Raw genomic sequence first — 6847 nt, forward strand, 5'->3', positions numbered from 1 at the left:
TAACCAATTATGGGACACCATCAATAAAATGAACATCAAAGGTTCCCAAACCAAGATATAGCCTCCGAGACATCAATCCCCACTAATCTAGGTAGTAGGAACCATCCCGAGGCCTAAAACCAAGTTTCCGGGGCAAAAACACTCAAACGGGCTCAAACCTGTCCAAGGGCCGCGACCCCCAGCCACTCTAGGAGCAAGGGCCACGGTGCCCAGCAAGGCCAAACTTGCTCCACCAGCTTCTTCGAGCTAGGGTCGCGACCCTCAAACCAGAACCATCCCCAAACTCATTTTCCATCATCCTAAACACCCCCAAAATCATACCTAAACACTTCCAAATCAACAAATCAAAGTTCCCAAGCTTCCCAATGATCCAAAACCATCAAATCCTGAGGCTAAATCGAACCAAAAACTCAACGATTCACAAAAACCAATTCTAAGCTTAAAAAATCTAAAAACTCAAAACTTAAAACTTAGATTACCTTTGATTGGGTTGTTTCTCATCAAATCCTTCTGTCAAGAAGCTTTTAATCTTTCCTAGGATCGCTATGCCTTGATCCTCACTTGATTTCGACTCCTAGATCTCGAGATTTCCTTGAAAATGTTTCGAACGGTAAAATGAACTAACAGGAAGAGAACGAGAGGTTTTCTAACGTACGGTTCTATCTGACAAGCTACTTTAAGCTTAAGTAACCTCAAATAAAACCTAGTGCTCGGGACCCCAAAAACCTCCCCGCGAACATTATAGTCAAAACTCCCAGAATTTCCTCCTGATCTCAATAACTCCCAATTTATCATTAAATAACAACCTCATAACTCAATATCCCAATAAAAGACCCCCGTTATGACAAAACCGCTAATTCATAATATAAGACTGTCTCATGCCGAATATCTCGAATAAATCTCCATAATAATGGGATCTCATTCACAAATCACAATATGCAACTTAATATACAAATATGCCCTCAACGAGCCAAATTACCAAAATATCATAATAATAAAATGTGGACCCACATGCATGCATATACCATCATATTATAATATAATTCACATAAACTTGCATATTATCATTTAAAGGCATAATTAAACAATTATGGCCCTCCCAGCCTACTAATCCAATCATTAAACCCCATTAAAGATTTCGGGGCATTACAGAGACCCAAAGAATATGGTTTGCAAACTCACTAAATCCATCTATGGACTCAAGAAAGCTTCTCGTCAATTGTTCCACAAGTTTCATCAAGTAATTATCTCATTTGGTTTTGAGATGAATGTTGTTAATGATTGTTTGTATCACAAGTTCAATGGGAGTAAGCATATATTCCTAGGTTTATATGTCGATGACATATTGCTTGCCACTAACGATGTAGGCTTATTGCACGAAACCAAGAGATTTCTATCTAAGCATTTTGAGATGAAAGATCTTGGGGATGCCTCTTTTGTATTAGGAATTCAGATACATCGAGAGTATTCTCGGGGTATTCTTGGATTATCACAAAAGGGCTATATCGATAAAGTGCTTAAAAGATTTGGCATGCAAGATTGTAGACCAGGTGATACTCCTGTTGTTAAAGGAGACAAATTCAGTCTTAGTCAATGCCCTAAAAGTAACCTTGAAATTAAAGAAATGTTAAAGATTCCTTATGCATCAACAATTAGGAGTCTAATGTATTTTCAAGTATGCACGCGTCCAGATATTGCGTACATTGTTGGGATGTTAGGCAGATATTTCAGCAACCCTGGTATGGACCAGTGGATAGCAGCCAAGAGGGTTATGAGGTATCTTCAGAGAACAAAAGATTACATGCTCACATATAGGAAATTAGATCATTTGGAGACCGTAGGGTATTCAGATTCAGATTTTGCGGGATGCCAAAATAGCAGAAAGTCTACATCAGGCTATATTTACTTATTAGTTGGAAGAGCTATATCCTGGAAAAGTGTCAAATAGACACTTGTAGCTTCTTCCACTATGGCAGCAGAATTTGTAGCATGCTATGAGGCATCAAATCATGGAATATGGTTGCGAAACTTTGTCACTGGGCTGCGCATTTTGGAGAATGTAGAAAGACCACTCAAGTTATTTTGTGACAATAATTAAACAATGTTGTATTCAACCAACAACAGGAGCTCATCCGAGTCAAAGCATATTGACATAAAGTTCCAAGTAGTGAAAGAGAGAGTGCAGAGTGGACAGATATCCATAGAGCACATTGGGACAAATTCCATGATAGTTGATCCGCTCACAAAGGGATTACCAACCAAGGTCTTTCATGAGCACACTGCTCATATGGATGTTGTATTGTTTGAGGATATCATGGTTTATTGGGAATTTGTATTTTATTTGCTTTATGTTTGTTTCAGACATTTATGTATTGAGTTATTATTTGATCAGAAATGAAGTATTCAGTTTATTCACTCTGTTTTGTCATGTTTGATTTTGACCTCACTTAAGTTTAAGTACGACACATTGGGAATAGGCATGTTTGGTTCACATTGCATGCAATTTCCATGCTACACATCCATGATTGATCTATGTCATTTGACTGTATTTGTATGTGTGACCATTGATGGATTTGGTCATGATTAATATGACAAAGACCACTTTGATCCTGTATGGATATGGTTGATGGACAAGATTGTTAAAGAATACTTTTATATGATAGCAAATTTTGAGCTCATAAGGTTATACATGTATAAGGAAACATATGTTGCTCAAGTGGGAGATTGTTGGATTAAAATCCTATTATGGGCACATATGTATTAATGTATGATGCTATTATAAAGTTTCATACAAAATAAAGTGACCAATTATGTTTTAAGTATCATAGGGTATTAAAATGTCATGGAACTAATGTGTACATACCATAAGTTGTATTTATAATTTGATGAGGGACCAAATTATAAATACCCAAAATTGATTTAATAATCAGTTTTTAATAAATAGGTAGTGGTCCCTAAGAAACACGATCATTCGTATTCTCTCCTTCCCCGTCACAGAGAAATACATACAAGAAAAGTGTATTCTTGGAAGATCAATAACCTTTTGTGCAATTTTCCATCAATGGCTTCAGGTTAGTGCTTCCGCTCTCATGTTCATCTTCTTCTTTGATTTACCAAAGGTTCTATAGAAACATGTACTTTTAGGGTTTATCATTTATGATCTTTTAATAACACGATTAAGATTTGGGACATTATGTTGAATAATAATTTTGATGTGTGTTGCTTAAGTGTATTTTTATAATCCTAACAAGAAATAGATTGAAATGCCCCGGATTCCCTATTATGGTTAATGGCTGGACTAGTAGGCCGGGAGGGCCATAACTGTTTAATTATGCCATTTAAATGTGTTTATGCATGTTTATGAGAATTATATTATAATATAATGTTAAATGCATGCATGAGAGTCCACATTTGTTTACAGGGGTATTATGGTAATTTGGCCCGTTAAGGGTATAATTGTATATTTGTATGTGCGATAATGATATATTGTGAGACCACATTATAATGTGGATTGGTTCGAGTATTTCGACATGAGACGATCTTTAAACATGATTTATCGGTTTGGTCATAACAGGTTTGAGCTCGGGGCTCGGGGTGAGTCTCGGGGTGATATTGGTGGTTATAGCGTTACCGGGGATTTTAGGGTAACGGGATGTGAATTATTAGTGTTTGAGGATTTTGAGATTAGCGGGAATTGGGAAGCGTTAATTATAATTAACGGGTTAAGCGGGAAGTACCAATTTTGCCCTTGGGGTGGCTTTGGAGGCTTAAGATGACTTAAGGGGTATTTTGGTCTTTTTGGAAGGATATATGTGACTAAATAACTTAGAAGGCTATAGAATAAAACAGAGTAAAACAGGGGTTCTATCTTCTCTTCCCGTACCTTCCCATAGCTTCATCTTCTTCATTGCTCCTTTGATGGGTTTGTGTTCTTGGTGATAGTTCAAGCTAGAGGAACTTAAGGGCTAGATTGGAGACTTGTTTTAGCTTGTGTGGGAGGTCCAAAATCAGTTCTAAGGTGAGTTTTAGCCACTGGTTTTTATACATGCTCTGTTTTGCTTATAGTTTTTAGTTCATGGGTTTTTGATGTGGGAAGTATGAATCAAAGGAGGTTTTTGGTGTTAGGTTGATTGGGGTTTAATGTGAGTGAGCTAAGGTTGTTATATGGGGGTTTAATTACATATTTGGAGGAGGTTTCATGATGGTTTGAGAGGCTGGTTTGAGAGAAAAACGCACAGGGGGAAATCTGGTTTGAGCGTGGGCTAGTTGCTGAATTGGGCTGGGTGCCGCGGCACAGCTTTTGTGTGCCGCGGCCCATGAGCGTCTGGCAGATAGGGCTTGGGGGCGTGCCGCGGCACGGCTTTTTGGGGCCGCGGCCCATAAGGCCAAATTTTGCTAAAAGTTGTTTTTAGCTTAGGGATTCAAACCATAGGCCTCGGGGTTGGACCTAGTACCCGGTTGGGTAGTATTTTGAGGTCTCGGGGGCTGGGATTTGGTTTAGGAACCCTCAGTTATCATTTTTATTAACGAATCCTATATCTTGGTTATGACCAGGTGACCATCGAGGAATTTAAAGGTTGATCGTTCTCAGGGGTCGTTCATATAATTATTCTCACTTGAACCAGAGGTAAGAAAATGGTGTTTTAGTACAGTTGCACCCTGTATAGATATATGACATGCGTGGTTTGATACTTGAGGCATGTTGGTTGATATATGTGGACATGGATTGCATATTAAATGTTGTTGAACGTTGTTTACCTGTTTGAGACACTGACTAGTCAGGGACCGACTCTAAAGTCGAGAATCATGCATTGAATGGCTCTATAGCATTAATGCCAGACCGACCCTAGGGTCGAGAAACTTATAAGTGCTTGCCTGGATTACAACCAGATGATTATAGCCAAGGTATATGACCCCGGTGACTGTTTGTCACATGGCTAAGGGACGTTGTCCATAGTTTCGACTCCAGAGTCGTGAGGAAGGTTATGTTGGTGACTAATCACCATACACCTGTCCTAAACAACTTATGAAAGATTCATTTCTCAGTTAAGCCCTGGTGACCCTATCGTCACATGGCTAGAGGGAGCGATGCTCATTATTGTGACTTTTGGCTATTGTCACCTAGTTGTTGGACTGATAGTCCTGAATGGTTATTATGATCGTTGTTGATATTATATCATGTTTTATTATGTTTTCTTGCTGGGCCTTGGCTCATGGGTGCTTTGTGGTGCAGGTAAAGGAAAGGAAAAGCTTGGCCAGCCTTGAGTGGAGAGCTTGGGCGATGTAATGTACATACAGGGCCGCTTGATCGCCACGGTCAAGGAGTTCTCAGAGGGACTAGGGGTTTACCCTATATTTGCCGCTTAGGCCGGCGGGGATTGTATATATGAACTGTAGCAACTCTTTTGTAACATGAACTACTTGTAAACATTTTAAAAAGGCTCATGAGCAGTTTATTTACTTAATGAAAAGTGCCCTTTCCTTTTTACTGGTTTTACAACTTAACCTGTTAACGACACTTAGATCACGTTTTTAGCCAAAGGACTCGGGTAGCGGGTCAAATTTCCAGTTCACCGTTCTCCGTAACTGTTCTGGGGTAGCCAGGGCGTTACATAGATGCAGACTTTTTTTGTTTGATTGTTCAAGAGAGAAGCAAGAAATTTAAGAATGAATTTTGGGAAAGAAGAGAGTAAAAATGTTGGATTGCATCGTTTGGTTTCTATAGTCCTCATTTTTTATATATGTTCTTTTTCAAAAAAATTGAATATAAGTTTATATTTTTTTTAGTTATATATTTTATTTATTTAATTGCATTGTTTTAATTCTCAATTCGTCGAGACAGAATCTAGCAAACAAGCATAATTTTTTAAATAAAGAATTTTTGCAATTCGTTCTTTACTGTTTGCAGATTTCGTGTATTGCTTTGAATGACCATTTTAGCTATAAATAGAGGACCAAGCAACCAGAATTTTTCATCATTTCACTTCTCATTTTTTAATATCATTTGTATTTTTGAGAGAATTATTTTTGTGAGATTTAGAGTGGATACCTTACTCATCTAGGAGCTGTGTAAAATCCTTTTGTATTAATCTATTTTGTGTAATTAAAGCATGTGTCATCTATTAATAACGAGTTCAACAATCTTCACAATAAGATTTTGCTAAGAATTTCTTCGATAAGAATAAAACATTCATCAACCTTGAGAAGGAGTTCAAGATTGTTGGTGTCTCATCAAGAAACTAGATTTGTTAAAGGGTGTACAAAAGCTTGTGGCAGAAGGTCGAGGAATCTATCTATGTATGTGCTGTTCCTGGCCACAGCCTGGGGGACAAAGGCCAGTGGCCACAACCATTGATACTCCTGGTCGCGGCCAGTGAGGCTGACAGGTTGAACATCCCAAAAAACTCCTAAATCTCTATTTTAATTCCATAAACATCCAATTAAACATTGGTATTAATAGCCATGGGGTTGGTTGAATTTTAAATTCAAAGGGTAGCTCAAACTCTATAAATAGGAGCCTAATGCTCACTTGTACCATATTCTATCCACAAAGCACTTGGCTGGAAAATACACTATAGAGACTTGATCATTCCAAAGAGCTATTTCCTTTAGAGATCCCTTAGTGCATAGAGAATAGGAGGAAAAAAGTTTTTTGACAAAGGTTTTGAACCTTGTTCAAGTTGGTGATCCTCACTACTCTACACTTTGGTTGTGTGAGAGTTTGTGTTCTTATTATTGTGTTTTTTATTCTTTTATTCTTTTGTTCTTCTTGTTCTTATTTACTTGTATTATTATTGTTTTGAGTTTGTGATCTTCTTCTTCTTCTACATCTTTCTATTTACTTGTA

Source organism: Humulus lupulus, chromosome 6, assembly GCF_963169125.1.
Source record: "Humulus lupulus chromosome 6, drHumLupu1.1, whole genome shotgun sequence".
Classification (NCBI taxonomy): Eukaryota; Viridiplantae; Streptophyta; class Magnoliopsida; order Rosales; family Cannabaceae; genus Humulus; species Humulus lupulus.